General features: G+C 38.7%; 1 protein-coding gene across 6 annotated transcripts in view; it reads right to left on the bottom strand.

Moving 5' to 3' along the window:
- ZNF536 (zinc finger protein 536) overlaps nt 1–23,162 on the bottom strand; it is a 353,231-nt gene that overhangs the window by 249,799 nt on the left and 80,270 nt on the right. The window lies entirely within an intron of this gene.

The raw sequence follows: 23,162 nt of genomic DNA, 5'->3' as shown, positions 1-23,162 counted from the left end.
TGAAAGCTGAGTAAACAATATAAAATCTTGTAATTCAAAGTAAAATTTTGAGTTAACAGCATTAGGAACATGCAACTACTTTCTGGTTTTGTCTGTCTGCAAAATTTGGAGCGTATGTGCTGTACCAATATTAGCATGTCTTCACAGGCAACATTTAGAATTAATGCTTAAATATTCATTGACTTCAAATTTCAAATTGAAGTTTGAATTTGACATTCATTCTGTAAAGGTAACAGCATCAACCATTAATCAGGGCATAGAAATAATACCACTCAATTTATATAATCTACGCACTGTGGTCCAACTATATACTTCTAGGTATATAATCTCAAAATTTTAAAGTATTAACTGCTTAAGTAGATCATGTGGTACGTCCCCTCCCTCTTCTAACTGGCTGATTTATGTAGCTGAGCAACCAAACAAAAATTCTGAGATGTATGTTCAGCTGTAACGCTCACAATTTACATTGTGTATTGAATCAAGTAAATATGTAACTCATGCAATCAGGGAACAGAAGAAATAACATGATTTAGGTAACCAGCTATGACTATAAATTTATAAATAATCTAAACAAAAACTCTACGAATAAAGATTTTTAAAATGTATTATTCACTGAAGAATTCTGTAAATAACCACTGAATACTTTCCACATTCAGAAGAAAAGAAAAATTCCAAAACATACCGAAGGAGTCACTATGAATTGTTCGTTCAGCTCTACCTACCCAGTGATTCTTCCCTTCCCCCCCTCCCCTCCCCCCTTAAACTACATCTATATAAATGGAAATTTGAATTCTGTAGTTTCTAATGCACTGTCTTTGTGGATTAGTTCATTTTTAGGCAAGTTACAGGAGTATCTAATGCAAATATTTACATTTACTGAAAGAAGGAAAAAAAAAAAAAAGAAAAAGAGTACCAAAACCATTACAGACATTATCTGAACAGAACATTTCAACCCTGCTGAATGCCTACATTCTCTCAGCTATGTCCTTCTGGTCTCTTTTCCAGACCCTTTTTTCAAATACTTACGTACCTTCACCCAGGTGAGCAGATGCCATTGACCAACACAATGACAGTCACTAAGCACATTTCTTTCCTATGATTGCTTGAGCTGCCCAAAAATTTTCCACCTGCCAAATCATGTCTTGCTTTTCTCAGCTTAGTTGGTGTCTTGGTTGCTGTTCAGTGTTTAGAAATCTTAATCTTTAGAGAAATTCATTACAGTAAAGAATAAGAAAAGAAGGGAGGAAATACAATTTGAATGAGCTCATGCCTTCTGCTTAAGCTCAAAGAAACTCAAACTTTGGAAATGCAATTTCCAGGTAAAGATGAAAGATCCCCTGTTACATCTCTGCAAACCAGAAAACAACTGACACTTAGCAAGTTGTCCTATCTCAGACAGAAACAGCGTGGATGAATCTGGCTAGTCCACTTGCACTTCTCTTTCTGAAATCACTAATAAAGTTTGAGAGGGGTTATTTTTAAAGCAGCTCTTAGAGTGTTCCAGCTCACTACTGTCAGCTTCAGATCTCAAATGTAATTTGATTTATAATTACATTTTAAAAACTAGCATTAAAATAACATTAGAGGGGTCATAATCTGAACTTTTTAATAGTTAGGCACGTAGCATACATTTAGAAACGGATCTCCAACAGGATTCATCTGGAACATATTCTGACTAGAATTCCTTCTTCCACCCATTTCAGTAGTCTGATGAAGCTGGTGTGCCAAGAAGCCATTGTGGAGCCCTATATTTCAACGCTGTTTCAAATGTAAACAGATTGAAATACACTGCTGGACATTTGTTAGTCAAAGTCTTTTCTTGCATTATAGCCAGGCCCATGTTTGTAAACAGCGATGGGTGAGAAAGTGCTGGAGAATCTGGAATTAGGCCTCTGCACTGAGAAGATGTAGATACCCTGCAAAATCCAGTTGGCTCCATTGCTCCTGAACTTTGGAGCAGCTTTACTTTTCTTAGCCTCTGTGGCACAGTTAGCCTCTGTGGCACAGATTGATTTAGGGGCACTGACTTCCAGGAACTACTCAAATTGGTCAAGTTATGCTTGTGCCAGCCAAAACTCATGTACAGTGAAAAAGCAGTGGTCCCAACTGCTAATACATGGGTGTCCGCTGAGAACTACCTGTCCCCCAGCTGTGCAAACAACTCAAACTGGCATTCAATGAACTTCACAATATTGTGCCTGTAGCTGCGAGCTTGGCACCTCCTGAACACAAGATGGGGTTCAGATGGGGCACAGACTCATTGCAAAGTTTGCCTTGTTCTCTGTGTCTGACCTTGGGATAAGAAAACTTCCCAACTAATCAGTTCTACACTGGTGCCTGACTGCAACTTCAGAGGCAAAAGACAGACAAGGAATTCAGTTTCTGAATGCTAGTGCTAAAGCAAATGATCTAGTAAAAAATAAAAAAAATAATAAAAAAAGGGCTGTGCCTTAAAACCAAGTTTGAAATTTTATAGGCTTTTACTCCATAATTTGTACTTGAGCCTTCTGTTATTTTTAAACAAATCTAATTTCTTACAGCTGTGAAATTTACATTTTAAGAGTGTCTAGTGGCCATGTGCATTAATTACTTTATTGTAATATTTTAATGAGTTTGGGGTTCAACTCTGAAAGAATCCTGCTGAATCCTTGTTTCCCCACAGAATTACACTAGAACCTGATTCAGTCACAACTTCACACACCCTGATCCAAATCCTGATGGACTTCCATAATATTTTCAGTTGCCTTATAAAGTCCCTGAACTTTAAAACTGGCTCCAAATCTTGGGACTTCTCACCAAACTAGGTCTACCTTGAGTCAGGAGCAGAGCCAGGCTTTGAGAAAGTTTGTATTTGGAGCTGAACTTACTGGCTGAGCCTGATCAAAATGGGAACAGGTAGCAAAATGCAAAATTCAGCTGTGACAGCTAACATTTGGGCCATCTTGTGCCTAATGACACTTACACATTGATGCAAGTGCTTCCAGCTTAGCATATATGACATAAAAACATTTAGGTCTAGAAGATTAGCTTCCCCACAGGGCACCTAAATTCACCAGGGAAGATTGGAAAAGCACTACTGGAAGATTTCCACTTTGTGCAAAATAGTCGAGAAGCATAACAATATCCATACTTCTGCCATGGTATTCCCTTTATGGATTTCGGTGGTTTGTGTCATACTAAATTATTTCTTCTTCATCTGTGAGTGTGCATAATAGTGGTGGGAGATAAGTAAAATGAGACTGTTTTTTCAGGCAGCTTTCAGCCAGGACTTAGTGCCTGTGCTTGCAGCGTTGCAGGTGTAACTACTCGTCTTGGGGGCTGAGGCAGAAACCTCCAGACCACGGAGGATCTCTGCAGTTTGAAGATAAGAGATAAACCTTCTCACAGCATCTAAAGGCACTTTAAATCTCTATGAATAAGCTACAGATGCAAACACATAACACTGAAAACTGGGTTCAAGTACAAACAGAGATAACTGCAGGAAAAGGGGGACTGACTGTGTTAGTTGACTCCGGTAGCAGGAAGAGGTTCATCAGTTGTCAAGTGCAACCGCACACGCTGCACCCACAGTCACACTTGGAAATCTGGCCACTTATGTCCACAACTCTCACCTCTCTTTGCTAGGGCAAATGCAGAACTGTAACTTCAATGAACTATCCAGCTTTTTTAAAAACCATGTTTTTAAACCACTTACAATAAGAGCAACAGTTATTATTCAGTACATGCTTTTTATCAGATTGAAGATAAACTTTATTATAACTGGTGGAGATGGTATCAATGATTTGTGGTCTATGTGAATTCTGTAATGAGAAATGGTAATCTGTCTTGGGGCAAACAATATTGTTCTGTTTACTATGCAATTAACAATATTAAGTCAAGATTCTATAACTGATAGCTGAAAATAGGGGTGGTAGGAAGAAACTAGAAGCACTGGAAACTTTCACAGGACAATTATCTGAGGACTATAAATTATTTACGGTGCTTTAGCCTGACATTCTCTCTCATCCTCACAAAGATGTTCCTTGCTGCTTCAGAGATGTTCACTGTAAAAGTATCCAGACTGTAAGCAGTTTGGGGCAAAGCCATAATCTCTCCTTGTCGCAAGTACTAAACATACAGGATAGTGCAGTAAGATAATTTTCAGAAAAGCAGCAATAAAATCACAAACACACACAAAAAAATAGTTTTACTTTGGAAAAAGTATGCTAATGAACCACCAAGAATGACAAAAAGAGAAGTGAGACCTAATCTCCGATTCTTGATATATTTGGTGAAAATAAAGACAGAGTACCTCCCTCCCATTTATCTTCTTCAGTTTTATAGACTGAGTCCCATACCTTCCTGCGACTGAAACCCTGTACTCCTTGTTTACTCTTAGATCAGCCTTAAGCAACCACCATATGGAGCTGTGAACACCACAGACATAGCAGAAACAGTCCTTAACTAACGGTCAGAGTAAATTGTATTGGGAGTCAAGTGGGGCCACTTTCAAGTGGCTGGTTAAGACAAGGGCTGACCTATAATGGAGCTTCTCTGTAAAACAATACATTTTTTACTTTACGTTATAAAGTACAGAATTGTAAGTATGATTGACCACAGAAATCTCACTGCCTTTTTCTAGCCCATCCCTTAGCTGTACACATGCAGTCCAGCCCTTTTGGCTCTGGTTCTGCAGCGGTAATAATTTCGAGGTTACCTCAACAGGAACTCGTGCGGAGCTATGGCACAGCGCTTTCGTAGTGAACAAGCAAGACCTATGAAGTGCTAGGGTCTTTCTGGCTAAATTGATCTTAAAAAAAAAAAAAAAAAAAAAATCAAATGATTGCATTCTTAAACTAGCCAATTCCATTTGTAGCTCTCTGGAAATGTGATGCTCCACGGAGAGCTCCATTGCACCCAGCAGGCAAAAGCCACATTTAAGACAGCATGACGCACCAGCGCTCTGGCAACCGGGATGCGACAAGGAAGTGACTGCTTCTGGCAGCCTCACAGCCCCTCTCCTGCACCTCTCGCCCTTAAGGATCGGTGCCTTAAATTCCCATATACCACTGAACAATAACGTCTGGCTGATCCAGAAGATTAGCAGCTTATTCCACCTTTGTTCTCTGCCTTCTTTTAAGATGAGCAATGAATGACACCACAGCAGGCACAACCCTCCAGCACAAAAGCTAACAAAATTGTAGGATGTTTTAAGGAATGATGTAAAACTTAACAAGAGAGTTTTAGAAGTGCATTCCTACACAGAATCTCTATATAAAACCCAGTGCTACATGGAAAGGCTCTCAAATTCCCTTTCCTAAACACAAAATCGGCATCAAATGTCTGCAAGAGCAACCTCTTTAAAACTGATAAAAATAAAAACAGTTTTAATAAAGTGTGCACTAAATTTGGGAGTTTCCTTTGCACAAGATAACACTGAATCAAAGAGTTTCACAGCAATAAAACAGATACAGTAAATTAAATAGGAAGAAAAATAATGATGGGAGCATAAAACTTCATGTTCCTGTACATAATATGTCAGTGATTGGTGGAAGCTACACACAAACTTCTACTTTCTAAAAAACTACTGTTTGGAAGAAAAACACTCAATAATTGATATTTATAGGGCTTAATTCCCTGTTCTGAGGAGGTCCTGGATCTGGTCATTGTTCATTGCTATTGTTCAAAATTTACTCCCACATTAAGAACTTCTCCCATACTAATAAACAGGTATAATAGTTTTCTCCAGAGAGCATTTTTTTTCTTTCACTAATTAGCCTACTTAAATATTTTAATGGAACTACTGACGTACAATAGCACAAAAGGTCCTCTGACCATAATATAAAGTGAGAGATGAGATTCCTAAAAACTTTTGTATGAAGGAGGTCTAGGATTTACAAAACAGCTCTCAAACTATTTTTAAAGGTCATAAATTAGGTACTCTCTTAAATGTAATTCAATCATCCACTGTTATAGTAGTTTGATTCTATTAGTTGTCCTATGTGTTTTACAAAACAGAACTCCATTAACATTATTCACTTATAGTTTCCCTCTATAAGTGGATATTCTGCTCAACAGGCTTTAAATAGATTTTTTTCCCCCCTGAAATTGCTATTAAGCATACTTTTACTCAAAGGGCAAAGTAGGCATAGGATTATGCTTGTACTTCATGCAAAGGATACATTTTCAGCAATCAGAACCACATTCCTATGAAGTAAAAATACTCTATATAAGCCGATTGTTTCTATCCCTCCTAACCTTGCTCAATAAGGACTCTATTCTGATCTTTTGAGTTACACACAAGTTTTCCAATTTGGCTGAATAAAGGTATCTTGTTGGGCAGCTTGATGAACATATTCCGTGTTTTGAATTTTGACCTTGGCATGTTCAAGGTGGATTTCAATTATAAGATGCTGCCCAGAAGGGAAAAAAAATATTTAATTTATTATTTTTTTTTTTTTAGATCAGGATTTATTTTACTTTCTTCAGTTAAAGAAAGCAGTACAGAAGTCCTGCTTTTACATACCTTTGCTTTAGTGAACCAGTGAAAATATAAACCTTGATAAAGAGACCACAACACATATATAGCCACAAGTTTTTCAGAGCATAGCCTGCAGTTATATTTCAGCTTCAGAAATGTCTACTATAGATCATTCACCTCCAATTTCGTGTTGATTTCACTGTGAATGAATGTGTGCCCTCACCTCTCACAATTTAGATGACTGTTCTGAACAAGATAAAGAATACACAAGTACATGCAGAGGAGCACAGTGCTGGGCCAGCCCACTTATCCCATAGCCAGCCTCAAAGCATCTCAGCCACCTTGTGACGCTGAGCTTCATGCCCCAATAATCCGACCCCCAAACAGGCCCTGACCCATTACAACGGTGTAGTTGCAACAGCACAATCTGTACGTAACAATGTGTATGTCTGGAGAGCCAAATCCTCCTTCAGCTGGTTGCCATATTCTATGTTCATGTCTTACTTCTTAAAACAGGACAGATGCCAGAAACCATACACTGTTGTTCTTTTCATTGGCTACGCCAATCCCAGATAATCAAGTCAGTCACCAGCAGATACTCTTTTCTCAGAGGAAAGGGTTGAATTTCACCTGACCACTGAGCTTCAACTTGCACTTGAGGTTCTAATTTTCTTCTGGTCTTAGCCCATTTCTGTCTCGCTCTGGCACACACTGCCCTAGTAAGTACATTTATTACCTCAGTAATTCCTCCAGGGCCTGTCTTACTTTCACTTTATATCTGGACTCACATAAGCATCTCCCCATTTTACAAGGAAACATTTATTAGCCTCTGATAGGAGTTTCCTGTTCCATCATGCTGAATCCCATTGTCTATTATTCTTCAAAAGCAGGCTAACAAGTTGCACACTCCTAAGCAGCTCTCACTCGAGGCGTACGAGCGCTGGCAGTGCAGCAGCAGGCGCAGAGACACATGGGGGACAGCAAGGCACTTCAGGTTTTCTCCCAACCCTGTTTGCAAACCCTTGTTCAGCTGACCACACATGCAGTCATACAGGACCCTTACACGGTGGTAGCATTCACCAGATACCAGTGGGACTGGGTGGGCCGGCAATTTCTAGGGTGCCCCATTCATGCTCCTTTTTTGTGCCCCTGGGACCAGCACAGGAAAGGACTACGAAAGTCTCCTTCACTCAAGGATTCCTCAGCTATGAGGTTGATCTTATTACTTTGGGACACTTGAACAGTAGAGGGTAAGCCTATTATATCACAAAACCAGGGATTTCTGCTGTAATTCCTCCAGTTCCCAGCTAATTATCTTACTTGAGATGGTGGGGTTTTTTTTTCCTGGTAGTTGTGGGTCATCACTGCATATTCCTGTTTCTCCAGATCCACCCTGCAAAACTCCACAGTGCAGCAACTGTTTGGTAGAGCAGGTACCATCCAAAACCTGTTCAGCCTTCCAGTGTTATACAGGAAACTCTGGCCATGATCCGCCCCGGAAACCACAGCACAGTCAGATTTTCAAAGGACTTAAAGTATAATTGCTAGAAAATAAAATGGCATGGATTTACCGCAGATGAAGATCTGGACCCACCCTAGGGACAAGGAAACGATTTCAATGCAGTCTATTTTACTAGAAACCATGCAAAGTCTCCCATTCACACCAGCCTGCTATTTTTTACTTCTATGGAAGCAGACAACATTTGTATTCGGCTGCTCACTTATAAATAAAAAACATTTTTACATGGGTGGACTGGAGTGGCCTCCCCCCCCCCCCCCCGCCTTTTTTTCGGTTCCCATTATTTTATATATTACGCACATGTTCTGTCAGCGAAGCTCACTTTGTTATCTGAAACATCTGTGGTACCCTGCTGTGGAGAAGGCCAACACTGCTGCTGCTGTTGCTGCCTGTCTTTATTAGCCACTGATTTGCTGATGTAGTCCTCCGACAGCGTGCAGCGCTCCGGCTGGCCTCCGCAACACTGGGGCTGCGCGGCAGAAACAATGGGATTCTGTGAACCGGCAGAGAGGTCCTGTTGGCTCACAGTATGGCAGTTACCATCTATATGAAGATATAAACCCAAGGTTTCCTCTGTGCATTCATGCAAGCACCAATTTTAATATTTCTAAAGAAATTTATGTGAATGTATATGTAAACTGAAAGGATAACACCTTTGCAGAGGTGGCACATACACATCAAAGTGAAAGGACCTGCTTGAGGCTCTCCCAAGGCCTGACTGTTGAGCAGCCATAATAGGTCTTACTTTTTGGCCTAATGAAAAGTTACCTGGATTTCAACCTTATTTTCAGGTGCTTTTTACAGTCCTAGTTCTGGCATACTGCACAGTCTCATGAAACTCTCTGGGATCTACTGTTACTGTAAAGATTATTACCTAAGGTATGGATTTCTTATGGAGCCATGACAAGATTTTCAAAGATCAACTTAAAGATGAAAAATCTGTTATATGTTTCTTAAATAACATTTTAGAGATAAGAAATTCAGGTCACTTGACAGAAGTGAAGCTATTTCTACTTATTTTATACATTTCTGCAAACAATTGCATGTTGGTAAAATCAGCTTAACCATTTCCCCTCTGAAAAATCAAAACCATCTTATCTACATAGGGATTTCTTATGCAACAGATGAGTGAAATACATACTCGATTTAAGAATCTGAGAAATATGATCGTTAAACCACAAAATTTAAGAACATCATTCAGGGAAAGATGCAAGAACAGCTCACGAAAACACTCACATGGACCAGATTTCCAGCTGATGGCATTACTTTTACAGGTCTAGTCTTCTAAGAAACTCTCTCCCTTAAAAAAAAAATATTTATTAATGACATAAAAACCTGAGCTGAGTTCCGAGTCCCATAGGTAAACTCAAACCAGCTTTCTGTAGGTTTTCTGGATCTTCCAAGGACTCTGGGCCTGATTCAGACAGTAATTATGGTATGGAAACATCATGTGACTGCTGTCACAGATCTTTTATATGCAAGTCAGTGTGCATGTGTGTCCAATTCAAGATTCAAAATTGAAGACTTATGTGGAGATAATTATAAATGAAAATAAAACACAGCTTTTGAAAAAACACCCCATTTTCTTTATAAAATAATTGATCACCTAGCCCCAATAGGAAGCTCCAAAACTTACTATATAATGAAGTGCTAGTAGCAGGCAGCTTGCTATCTCTTTCAGGAGCAAGACCATGATGACAAGAAAAAAGAACCAAGAAAAAAAATGCCACGAAGGCATCTTTTCCCTCCTCATCTCCCTGTTGCTTGAAGCATTACTTACTTTCAGATTTGCTTTATTTATATTACATATCATTAGTACCCCCAAACCAGCTAAATTCTGTGCAAACACAGGAAGGATCTTTCCATATTTAAAATCAACCTCATTTCCCATGCCCTGAAAATAACTGAGATGTGATGGCAGAATATCACTGGTCTACAAAGTAATCTTTGGATTACCCAGCTAACAACCTGGTGTACAGTAGAACAAGCTTCAGAGCTGTTCTTCAGCCAATACATCCTTTTTATCTATATTGGACAAAGAACTCATCTGATAGTCACAGGTTGTCTCCCTGCTCCATGTGAGGCACTGGAAGAGGCTGCCCAGAGCAGCTGTGGATGCCCCATCCCTGGCAGTGTCCAAGGCCAGGCTGGATGGGGCTTTGAGCAACCTGGTCTGGTGGGAAGGTATCCCTGCCCGTGGCTGGGGGGCTGGAACTAGATGACCTTTTCCAACCCAAACCATTCAATGATTCTATGATATCCCCAGAGAAAGGAGGCGGCATACTGTTGCTACTGCTGCCACTTACTAATGATTGTCTCAAGAGATGGTATTTCAAATCCTCTGTTGGCCAGTGACGTCACAGGTGCTTTCCACTGCCAGAGGAGTACAAAGTACCTGGGCAACAGCAAGGATCTGATCTTGCTACAAGATTGTTCCTATTTGGGAGAAAGTGAAGGGAAGGAATAAAATTAATGTGTAAGCATAAACAAGCCCAGAACTTAGAAGATGAACTGAAAAGACAATTATCTTTATAAATTTTAAAACTGCAAACAGATTCATGCAGGAAAATTTTCCATCTGTCCAGATCCTTCTGCAGGACATATGTGGAAGATAGCTTCAAGTTGGTATATTTCTTTATATGTAGCTTTTTCCTAAGATAATTATGGTTGGGGATGGGGAGGGAACGTGCAATGGTAGTAATTTCTTTTACCCTTTGTGTATGTCACCGTCTATTGTTACTCCATTTTTTAACATTCATCTGAATATTTCATCCATGCAAAAATTGGTCCCAGTATCTTTTTTTCTGAATAGTGTTTGGCGGTCATTTCTTCACAACTGCAAACAATCCTCTATTGCTATTGAGTGCTACAGTCAGGCTCGTTTCACACTGGAGGTTAGAATCTGATCCTAAGTCCACTAAATCACAGAGTCTTTTTAAAGTTTAATCTTGAGAGGATTTGGGTTGTAAACAAAGGACACCATACATGGGGAAAGAAACAACAGAAAACTATGAACTTATGACTCTAATGCAACCCTGAGTTCAAACTTTGTGTGTGATTTACCAAGAAAATTCTGAGCTTTCGGCAGCGGTGCACACGCCCTGGCATGTGGGCAAAACTAAACTGAGCATTGATGCTTACATCCAAAACACACATATGGATCCCATTTTACTATGGACGTGATTCTTCATGTGCAAAACATGTGTCTGACTGGTTTTCTTTGGCTTTTTAAGATGTGCTTTTTTTTTTCTTTGCTGGGGGCAGGGAGAAGAGAAGTAAATAAATAATTTGGTGCTTGAATATACATTATCTATGAAGAGAACAGACTGGGATTCCAAGCCAGGTAAAAAGCCTGTACTTCAGCTGGAAGTATCCCTTTCAGCAAACAACCAAATGCCAACAGTGAGAAACACAGTCCACTATACAACGTTAATCTATCCCACTCTGCAATTGCTAGATAGGAAAGGGGGGAAAAAGGGCTCCAGATGCTAATAACTTGGAAGTGGTAATTAGAGGAGTCCACATTACTGTTACGAGACTCCCATCTTCCCTCAATTACTGGAAAGAAAATTTTGTCCAGTGGGTCTCCTTCTCGCTTCCAAAACGTGCAGCACTTCTGTGTTCCTAAGCTCCATCTCCTTCTCACTGAACACATCAACAGGAGCTCAGATTGGGCCTGGAAAACTTTTTAAGCTTCTCCAACATTAGAGGATGCCATATTTCCCATACAAAATGTAAGGAAAATATTCAAGGTTATAAGTTGACCTAACAGGAAAGTACCACAAGCCCCAACTTTTTGCTATACAAGATCAAAATTGCCTCCCACAGCCCCAGCCTGAGTGCAACAGAGAACAAGAGAGTCTGCGCCACTTGCTTTAAAGGGTAAAAACTATCTTTAAAGGCTCGCTGAGCATTTATAATCTCTGGGACCACAGAGACAAAGTCAATCTGGAAAGGGTCTGAACATCGCATGAGAAAGTAAAAGGAAAAATACACTTATCACAAAGAGGGAATGCATTTGTATTATTGTATTGAAATAGCACAAGGCTAAAATGACAGGCTATAAATTTTTCTCTTGGAATGCAACCAATATTTTCCATTTCAAGTAACAACAATGTAAGAAAGGAAGACTCAGAATTAATAGAAATTATGGACACAAATTGGTAGGTACTTAGGTAAGAGAACCTCAAATTTGGGTATTGGTAAAGGAGAAAAGGTTAACTAGCTCTTTGAGCAACCCTTGAATCCATTTACACTGCTGACAAACTGACCAAAAAAAAGCATGCTTAGATTTTACTGACAATGTCCGTCTTTATAGTTCTCAGATTCATAGCCCAGAATGTTACGGTAAATTCTTGGCAGTAAAAAGCATCTTTTTCTTTTATCCCTGAAATTTAACATCAGACATACCACTAAACCTAATCTACAACTCCAAATAATAGCAGCAACAACAGTAACTACATGGTTCTGCAGTGATGAGAATTAAGTTATAGAAATTTCTCAATTCTGCTTTTTCTGATTTTTCATTTCATTAAGCAACCATGAATTATTGAATATTAGTAATTTGAAATCACTGACGTGCCTTAAGATATACATTTACAGACTACTAGTATCTTTATTAGCCTTTCTGTTGCTGTAAACTGGCTATTGAAACATTGGATGCTCATTTAAAAAAAAAAAAAATCAAAAAAATAAGCAAACCAACCAGGACTGAACTGCAAGGAGACTACTAGCCAAAGCCAATGTACCTTAGCAAAGCTGGGTCCAGAACAATCTCTCCTCCATTTTAAGATCCAGTCCTGCATTTGTTTAGTGCATGTAATTCCCTGTGAATTTCTAACAGCTCCATTGAACCTTGGGAGATGTCTTATAACTGAAACTAAAGCAAAGTCCGCATTTTCCCCTATGCAGACTTCTAAAAGAGGACTGCGAATGTTGTAAAAGAGAAAATAATTTTTTAAAAATCAATGCAAAGGTATTTAGCACAGGTGTTCCTGTTACCGTGCTACATTTGGAAAGCCCACACATTCAGTGCACCTTCAATTCGCACACCCAGCTGTGTGAGGTGGTGGTCTATTGTTAGTTTACAGGTTTGCAATAAAAAGCATGAAGTAATATTGGCAAGCTGAGGAGCTTTTTTTTTTCCTTATGATGTCTCCCTGCATCTATTTATCTAGTTCTCCTTACTTTGTTTCTGCTTTTATATTCAGTGTATTCAAAAAAGGGTCAGAATAGGTTTTAAAGATGTAGTGCCACGCTCAAGCCTTTTGAACACTAAGAGAAAACCTCAAAAGGTTCACGCATAAGGGAACAAAGATATAAGGATAGCTTTGAACCTGAGGGGCTCTCTCACTGCAAGCAAGTGCATTGCCAGCATGTCACAGGTGTACACCACATGAGCAAGTGAAAAAATAAAATGCAATTGTGAAGGGGTGTGATGCTGACGGGTCCGAGTCCAGAATGCATTAATCCCAGGGTGAATGTGTGCATCTGTTAGATATTTATGTAGTTCCTACTAGTAGTTTGTACAGATATCTAAGCAGGTGAACATCAACAGCTTTGAAACCATATGTTAAAGGGAGCCTGCAAGATGGTACAAGAAGGCTATCAGGCAATACAGGCCTGAAAAGGGCAGGCGAGCACCTACCGATTATAACGTCGCCCTGCTTAGTCGGGACTCCTGGGCCCTATGTCAGACTCCTGCTGATGTAGCTGTGCGACACGGGGGCAAATAACTGAAATCTTCTTAATTTCCCCAACCTTGAACAAGAGATATTAAATATGATTACAGAATTACAATTTTCTTTCTTCCTTCTCTAATTTCTAGCTTTTTTGTTTGGTGATTTTTGTTGGGTTTGTTGGGTTTTGGGTTGTTTGTTGGTTGGTTGTTGTTGGGGGTTTTTTTGGGGGGGTGGATTTGTATTATTATTCAAAAGGTTTGTATAAAACAGTTGTGTTGAAACAACAATTTTTAGATGGTGACTTCACTTTGTCAGAAGAAGAATCAAGATCTCTGTCTCCTGGTAGTTACAGGAGCACACTACAGCAGAGGAGAACCAAGTTCTGTTCCTTTCTCTAATTCAGAGATTATTTTTTATTTATTCTTGGTTTTCTACTTAACTCTGAGTCATTCAGGCTCCAGAATGGCATGCATCCGAACTTCGGTCATTCCATTTCCCAGGGCAGTGTCCTGACCACCTGACTGTACACCTGCTAGGTACATATAAGCCCAGTTGAATCCAACATTTTCAAAAAGAAAAAAAAATATTAAAAATCAGCTTTAAGAAAAACAAGGCACTTTCCAAAAGTGACATTTTGTCTATAACGTTTACTCTCGACTAAATATCCTCAGCAAGGAACTGTGAGAATTCATTCATCTTTGAATGAATTTATAAAACATGCTGAGAGGTCTCCGGTTGAAATGTGTGAAATATTTTTTTTTTTATATGATTAGCAGAAAGTACTAGAATCCAAAAATTGTCAGTTTACACACCACTTTAACCTAGACCACTCGGTTTCTGCTACCATATATGACTTCCAGGAAATGAAAGAAAAACTGTTTTCACATTAAATGCTGAGTTTCTAAAGGAGTCTGTTAGGAAAATTTTCCTTCAAATTAAAATTTTCTGTAAATGGAGAAAACAAATCTCTCAAATCCCCTCCACTTCAGATAGCCTAGCAACTACCTTGAACCCTCAATGGTTCAAGTTACTCTCAAACATACGGGAATCAAAAATAGCTTTGAAGTCCTATAAGATCCTATTGCTAGAGGAGTAATTCCACCTTTGAAAATCTTGGTGCAACTAAGTGAATTAATCAAGAGCTACAATTTCATTTTGTCCTCAGTAGTTCATATACATACACAGTGCTGGAGAAATATGCCACCTTCTCCTTTTTGAAGTGTTATGGCCTCGGTGAAAAACATTCAGGGAGGATCCACTCATAGGACATGGGTCTTCAGAGTTTAGCATTGCCCAAACTCTTTTCCCAAACACTACCAGTCCATAGTAAATCCCGCGAATTTCAACAGCTCCACTGAGACTCCTGCTAAGTGCTTCTGTAAAAATCTAATCACACCTTCCCCTCCTCTTGTACATCTACCTTTTACAACATCAGAACACACACTCTATAGTAGCCCTTTTCAATTTATTTCCCCCATACTTCCCTTCCCAAGAGGATATTATTCATACCCTACTCCTTCACAATGTAATTAGCTTGTTCCAATCCTAGGCAATGAAACACTCAACTCTTCTTTTGCCCCAACCCTCAAGAACCTCTTGCAAAGGTCCTCTTGTAGCTCACCACCCCACAGCATGGGGAAAGACACACCATAATTGCTCAACACGTGGTACCAGAGGCAGAATAATCACACTCGCCTTTTACTACGTTGCTTTATTTTAATGAAGCCCAGTTAATAAAGAAGGCGTGTAAAGTCAGCGGTTTACCAGAGACCCACCACTTTTGCTGTCTGAGGCCCCTCTGAGTGCCCTGCAGGAATCCCCTACTCCAGCAATTGGTCTAGCACAGGCAAATCTAGGTCCAGCGTTGCAATGGCACAGCTCCAGAGGCAAAGTCACGAATAACATCTCCACCATGTATTAGAAAATATTAACTGATATTTTTAATTTTGGGAGATGTACATTGCATGGCATCTATAAACTATGCCCCCAAAATTCTCAGGAATGCAGTCAAAGAGTTTGATTGAGATTAAGCAAAATCAGTCTCTCATCCTCCTGTTTAAAAAATGAGATTTCATTTATTCAGCTTAATTCAAAGATTAAATATGATTAAAATTTCTATAAGATGTCTAGCTTTTCTGAAATAAACTGCAATGGCCATCAAAATATTGATAGTCATTGGTAAATTACTTCTGGTGTTTAATCAATGTTATATTTTTATCATCCAATTTTTTCTTCAAGTCAGCTTCTAACACTAAACTACATTTCATCAAGGTTGGTAAAATGTTTAGAAAGGAACAGATGTCAGAATATGGGGATTGCCAATAACACTGATGGAAGCCAGTAATTTCTTTCCTGTCCAAAGGCAAAAGAATGAAGAATAATCTAGACTGTATACAATAATACAAGATTTACTACAACATTAATGGCTATAAAAAGTAAAAGTATACAAAAGCTATCTCCATTTTTTTCAAGCTATCACTAAGGGCAGTGTTTCTCAATTTGAGACAATTTTTACTGCAAAATGAAAGGTCTATGTATTCTTAAACCTTTAAATATCCATAAAATACAGATGAAGACACAGGCTAGCGTTAGTGTTTCCAAATATACTTGTATATTAGTCTATTGTGTAAGTTAATAATTTTGCCAAATCTCAAAAAATGTGGATGCAATCTTTCCTTTAAGAAAGCTGCTCAGCTTGTTATTTACAGATTGTAACATTTACATAAGAGTTTGGTTTAACAAGAGATATAAATATAGATAAAACCCTTAGGACTTCATTCTTTAAACTGCCCTCTAAAATTCTGCCCTACAATTTGCACACTGAATTTTGTGCAGACTATTCTTGGAAGCCTTTTGTGAATTAGGGAGAACTGACTCGAAACAGGGGCTGGTTAATCACAATTTTGCAAATTGTACGTAGCAATCATCCTCACATTGTGAAATTCAGATCTATAAAATGCTGATGTTTTAAAGCTGAAAAATAAATAAGCTAAGTAGAACTACTTTACTAAGGAAAAAAAAAAAAAAAAAAAAAAGAAGAGTATAAGACCCCTTCCAAAGAAATCCTTAAAATAAAAATAATTAAGAGAAGTGACATAGTAAGGGCATCTCCATTGCATCTCTCAACTGCAAGCCCACCCTGAAAAAAATTTTACCACCTGACCATTCCTGCCCCTGTCTCATATCAACACTCACCTGAACATACAAGGAAAATTCCTGCACTTCCAAGAATAAACCTGTTGGAGGTTTACTATTGTAGAAGGCTTCTGTATACTTATCTACGATCTGGAAAAGCCCTCCAGTTGACTAACGACTGGTGAAACTTCATTCTTTCACGTTTCTATCACTGACTGTCATCTGTGCACCCAATCAAGGCTGCTTTGATTAAATATCAGGACCGTCATTTAAGTATCGACTGCAGCAACATGGATACATAGATATGATACTTTATAATGCACGTTGAATGCAAACACTTGAGAATAATAGCTGGCAACTAAATAGTTTAAGGAAGAATGAGCAGAATGTATGTGGAAAAGATGCTGCCTCAAAGAGGACATTTTTTGTTCTGCTTTCAAGCTGCGGCTAATGTAACTTCATCAGCATTTAGAACAAAGCTGACTCAAGATTCCTCTTTTCCACACAGGTTTTGCAACTCCTAACATTTAGTATAAATGAAGGTCTCTTTCTATTTATTTTCCCTTATCAGCTGCAGAAAAACCTTGCCAAACTGTTCTGAGCATACAAGGATATGTTAAAATTCATGTAAAATATTTTCTGTTATCAAGGTAATTATAATGACAAGAACTTTCCGTTGGGGTTCAGCCGTGACACGGTGTGCGTCGGTCACCCTCCTGCCATTCCAAACCCCCTCACTATGGGCAGAAGTCACAAACAGTGGAAACACTGTTTTCCTGATGTTGATCCTCCTCAAAGGTCAGGTTTCTTACCTCAAACATTCCAGCAGCTGCTTAGACTGCGGTTCAGGAATTTTGTGTAACATTGCTTCTAGAAAGCAAATATTTATGTTAGTAAATACCATTGAAGTATTACTGTTACACAGGTATTCTCATTAGTAAACCGCTAAATATAAGAAAGAGGACCTTAAACTAAATGGATGGAAACATTATATTTGTATATTAAACAAACTTTACCATGTTACTTTACCCTGCAAAGTGTTTTGTCAAGCATGAATTCTAGCCACTAACTCTTTTTATGGGAATTAATGTTTCTAGAATTAATACAAATTCAGAAATCACGCCTTTGGTACAAAGGGCAGAGGCAGAAAGCCCTACAAAGAACAGAACAAATTGATATTACCAGGATTTCATAAAAGTAGTGGAAAATAAAGGACCCACAGGTACCTTACAGAGGGATTAAATAAGGGCATTCCCTTTGAATGGGAGAGGCTTACACTCAGGTCTGGCTCTGAATAAGGTAGATCAGGCATTTAGCTTCACACATCGGAAGTTATACTGAGCATCAGGCTAAGTTATTCTAGCAGAGCACGTTCACCCACCCACTCCTACCACAGCTCACACTTCTGTTGTCTTTTTTCTTTTTTTAATTGGAGCAAGCATTTAACCTACAGCTTCATTAGCACAAGTGAAGGCCAAAAGGACAGCGTTCAGGAATCTCTCTCAAAATATGTATTATTTATTCAAATAGAACAGCTTGAGAAATCTTGGCCAATAAAACAGGACTTTTTAATGCCTAAAATTTGTACAGGATGAAATGAAAATTCTCTCCTTTCTGTTCCATCCCAAACTCAGTTTGTAACTGAGATCGTAGAGCTGAGCTGCTTCCTTTGTTTCCTCTGCTTCTCACCTTGGAGGCCAAGACTAGGTCAGGAGAAGCTTCTGTGTTATTTATTAACTCAAAAATGGCATATTGCAAAAGCCATAACAGAGGATCTCTCCTGGGATAAGGGAACATGAGGCAAAGCAGGGAAGGCCTGCAAGTGGAAAGGATTCTTTCAAAAACAGGACTGAGATTATACAAAGTTCCCAGAAAAGTTTTGGAAGATTTTGGTTTGCTGTTTTGAAGAGAACCTGCCAGTGAGTCCAGATGTACTAATTCAGACTTTCAAACCCACATTTCAATGTGCTCAGAGTTTAAATGCAGGACAGTAAATGAGCCATTCATCACACATGAAATCATCTTAAATATCACCTAAGCCATTTCACTTATTTGAGAAATGTTGGCACCACTGAACTTGCAAATACTGTATATTTCAGAGAGAAAATGCCCAAGACTAGACTCTTTTTTAAAATTACTTAACATAATGAAACCAAAAAAAAGTAATTTATTCCATGTTTGTTAAATCCAGTTATGCTGGTAATTAGGCAAATACTTTGCCTCTATCTTTTTGTTATCTTCCTGAGTATTACTGCGGAAGGATTTTATTTTTCCTATAGCCCAGCTTTTATTCATGATCTGAGAGCACACTGATTTCTGTTTGTTACTGTGTTTTAGGCAAAGATGTTTCAGAAAAAAAATTAATATGGATTCAAAGTTCACAACACTTAAAGAAAAAAACAGCTATGTACCAAAGAACCCAAACAGGACTCCAGCACCGGATGATTCACAATCCCAACACACTGGGATTTTCATCAGCTCTGAGCATTGCCTCCAAAAGAGCAGCAGTCAGCACAGGTAGGCACAGCGCAGGTAATGGAACTACAGCTGCTCTCCAGTAATTGATTCTGTATGTTGACCCAGACATTAGGATGTTTACTGTCTGCATATGACTCCTTCACTTCATGGAAAGCTGGACAAAACTAAACCAGCTCACGATATGTCAGCCTTTTGACAGATACATCAAGCACTGTCTCTTAACATTTCTTTACTGCTCGGGAAGATTTGACCTCGTGGCTCTAACAAATCACACAAACTGCCTAGACAACACAAGCCGACACTACTTCACACAAGTCCAGAGGCTCTCAGGGCAACACGAGGCATCTAATTGAGAAAACTTGGGCAGTTGCTTTAGAAGCAGAGTAGAATGCTGCCTTAAAGTCCACTATTGTTTTATTATTATCACTACTACTTAACAGGAGTTCTTTGGAATTACTGAAGTTGTCTCCTCAAAGCTAGACTCTTGCCAGATACTGCTGCCCACAGTCCAGTCCAAGAGCAGAATTTGCCGATGCTGCCTCTGGAGGTGAAGGGATACAGACCCAGATTCCACGAGCCAGGGAGACTCAGAGATACTACCAACTGAAAATGAAGGACTCTGACCCTCAGGGGAAAAAAAAATGAAGACATCTACAAATCAGTGTCAGGGTATTTCAAAATATCCTACAAATCCCATAAAAGAAAAAGCCTTGAATATGTCTCTTCAGAGACACTCGTAAACATTTCTTCGGCTACATCCACACAGGTGGAAGATCCTGCCTTCAAAACTGTAGAATACTGTAAGACAACCCGGAAAGACTAAGCCATATCGAGCCATGTTGAAGAGTATAATGGAAGTAAAGTTAAATTTAGAACGGTAATAACACCACCTTCTCACAAAAACACTGGAAGTTATCATACATGATCATGGTTTTCAAACTTTGTAAAGCTTTAGCATTTTAAAATAATACACAGGGAAGTGTAATGAGAGTAACCAAATCAGTTTTCTTCACTGTGCTTCCTATGACCCAGCATCTCTTGCATCATTGCATCTGTATGTTTGAAGCTATCTACCGCCTTGGATGGACACATGGAGCTGTTCTACAACTGCAGCTGTGCATGCTAACTTGAGCCATTTTAAACTTGTTTTGAGTAACTTTCCCTGTTTACCAATATTTTTAGGAAGTTTAAATCTATTATATCTGTGGCTAGAAATATACAACACTAAAACGTGTGCTGCATAAGAAAATTTGAGTAGACTCACAGTTTACTTAGTTCCTTTTAAGGGGAATGAGAAAGATGCACAGTACTTTCATTATCTGTCCCTAAGTGGTTTTTGTCAAATTTTGACTCTGGCACCATTCTTCAGTGACAGACATTAGGTATGACATTTTTTGACACAATGTCAATAGTGACATCAGTAATATTTGACACAAGGCACATTGGGGTTATTTGACACAGACAATTGGATAGCTCAGGGCACTGGAGATCCAGTACATAAAGAGTTTTACCTCCAAGTCACCAGTGAATATCTAGCCCAATGTTTTCTAACTGTTACCAGCTGATGGCTCCTCAGAGTCTTATACAGAAGGAGTTAGGGTGTATTGAACAGATGTCCAGAAAACAAAAATCAACACAATAAATTACATTAATCTGTGCCCTATGTTGAAACATGATGGAATGAATAGCCAGCGACAAAGCTATTCTTCTACTGCTATCTGTAATTCCTTTCAAAAATGGCCGAATCCCAAAGGAGACACAGGAGGAGCAAATGAGTCAGAGAGCACTACAGCTTTAGTCTCCTGAATAAGATTTCTGTCTCAACAGCTTTCAGTCCCATGGCTTTCATTAACAGTTAGACATACTTACGGGAAAATACAACCGTGAAATGTTACTTTCAATGATGTGTTTTCCAAATATTTCACGATTGGCTAATATAAAGAACTCAAAAATGCTGAACAGAAATAAAATTAATTACATATATGATCACTCTAGAATTTCCTAGAGTACCACAGTCCTGATTAAACAAAGCACTTCTACCTACAACCAATAAAGCACTCATTTAAGAGCAGAGTCTTGCAATATGTATTAGGCACCTGGCTGAGCTCCCAAATCCTGCATTCAGCCCCAAGATCCTTTACACAAAACTTGGAAGCTCTGAACACAAGCAGGAATAAGTGTTAGTCCTGGGTAAATATGAACCTACAAGGACAGTCACCTAAGTTACCTAGGTGCTTGGAGAATTTTATATTACTAAGCATTGCACCCAAAGGTTTAGAAATCTAAATTCCACTGAATCTTTGTATAATGTAGGAATCCTCTTTTGGAGCAGACATTTTCCATTTTTGTCTTATTTTAAGGCTATGCTTACATTCAAACACCATCAGCACATGCAGCTTCACAGGAGCAAGATTTCTTTAATGAACAAGACTTTTTTTAAAAGAAAGTTCAGAGCCAAGTGCCTTTACTTATAGCCTCTTTTAAAATAAATGTAAATATCAAATCAGAGTTACTCCACATGCAAAATGTGCTCCTTTTGCCCATTTGAGATTAATTTTAAAAAGATGATCCACATTAGCTTGTTTATCACAGGAATTCATCAATATGACCATGTCTTTGAGTGGAGAACTGTGTTCAATCGATAGCTAGAACCAACAGCTGGGATACCTTCAGGTTCCCTGGAATACTTGTTTTTAATTTATTTTAAATTAGACTATTCTAACTCCCAAAGAGACTCCTTCATTGTTCTGTAAATTGTGGTTTCACTAAAATAAATAAATAAATAAAAAAATACATGAAGCATATTCACTGTCCCTTAAGAAATTATCCCACATTGTTACATATCATAGAAAAAGAGGCAAAGCACATTTTGTTAATCATGTGTTTGGACACCCTGTCATATTGCAACTTTTCAAACAAGTTACATTTGAAAAAAAAAAAGCTTAAGAACAATATGTATTTTACTGCAACAAAAAGCATTTCTGGAGCAAACTATTGGGCAGAACCACGAAGGAAGCTAGCATGCACCACTCCCACAAAGTAAGGATAATAAACTTGCATGAGACTTCACAGAACCCATGCCACAAGACATTTCCACCTCTTCAAAGTCAAAAGGGATATACTTTCAACACCTGGGCATAAACATCTGGCATTTTCCCAACCTCTGTCCCAGAAGGCCAGAGCAAGTAGCCCACTCTTGATCCACAATTCTCACCAGTCTTGAAGCTCAAAGTTTCCCCTCTACAAAGCACAAAAAATGCTGAACAGTAACACAGCCTCTTCTGATCACATACCTGCTGTTTTAAACAATGTGATAAAGTCATTTTGCCAAAAGCTTTGTATCACAAGGTGTATTGCATGCTTCTTGATCCAAATTTTTTGGGAAGCATTATTCTAGGCACACAAACATTCTCACAAGAGGGATGAATTTATGATGTAATTCTAGTCTCACAGCCACTACATTTACGTTTGTATGCCTTTATCCAAGTAAAACCACCCATTTCTCGGTGGTTGGACAACCCATTTTTATTAGTGGACATCTGCATCCTTTCCACAGCTCTAACCTAATGTAATCTTTCCATAGTGAGTGTCGTTAGAGCCTCATTTCTGGGTGGGAACATTCAAACTAGTCGCATATTTTACATCTCAACCATGCTCTTCTTCACAGATTTAATAGCACGTAGGGAAGAAAAGGAAGCTCATTGATGGCTACAACCTAATAGTAAATTCATATAAATTGTCCAGTGCAGAATTTATCTATAGCATCAACTGAGACTACGCATTCTCAGCAGCTTTGTGGTGCTGGTTTTAAGGTCAGAATTTAGAGCTTTGCCAGTCATGGCCTTGCAAATCACAGCTTTATAAATACCATGGCAGACTACTGCAGATG

Source organism: Falco cherrug, chromosome 14 (assembly GCF_023634085.1).
Source record: "Falco cherrug isolate bFalChe1 chromosome 14, bFalChe1.pri, whole genome shotgun sequence".
NCBI classification, from domain to species: Eukaryota; Metazoa; Chordata; class Aves; order Falconiformes; family Falconidae; genus Falco; species Falco cherrug.
This window is presented reverse-complemented; position numbering and strand designations above follow the sequence as displayed.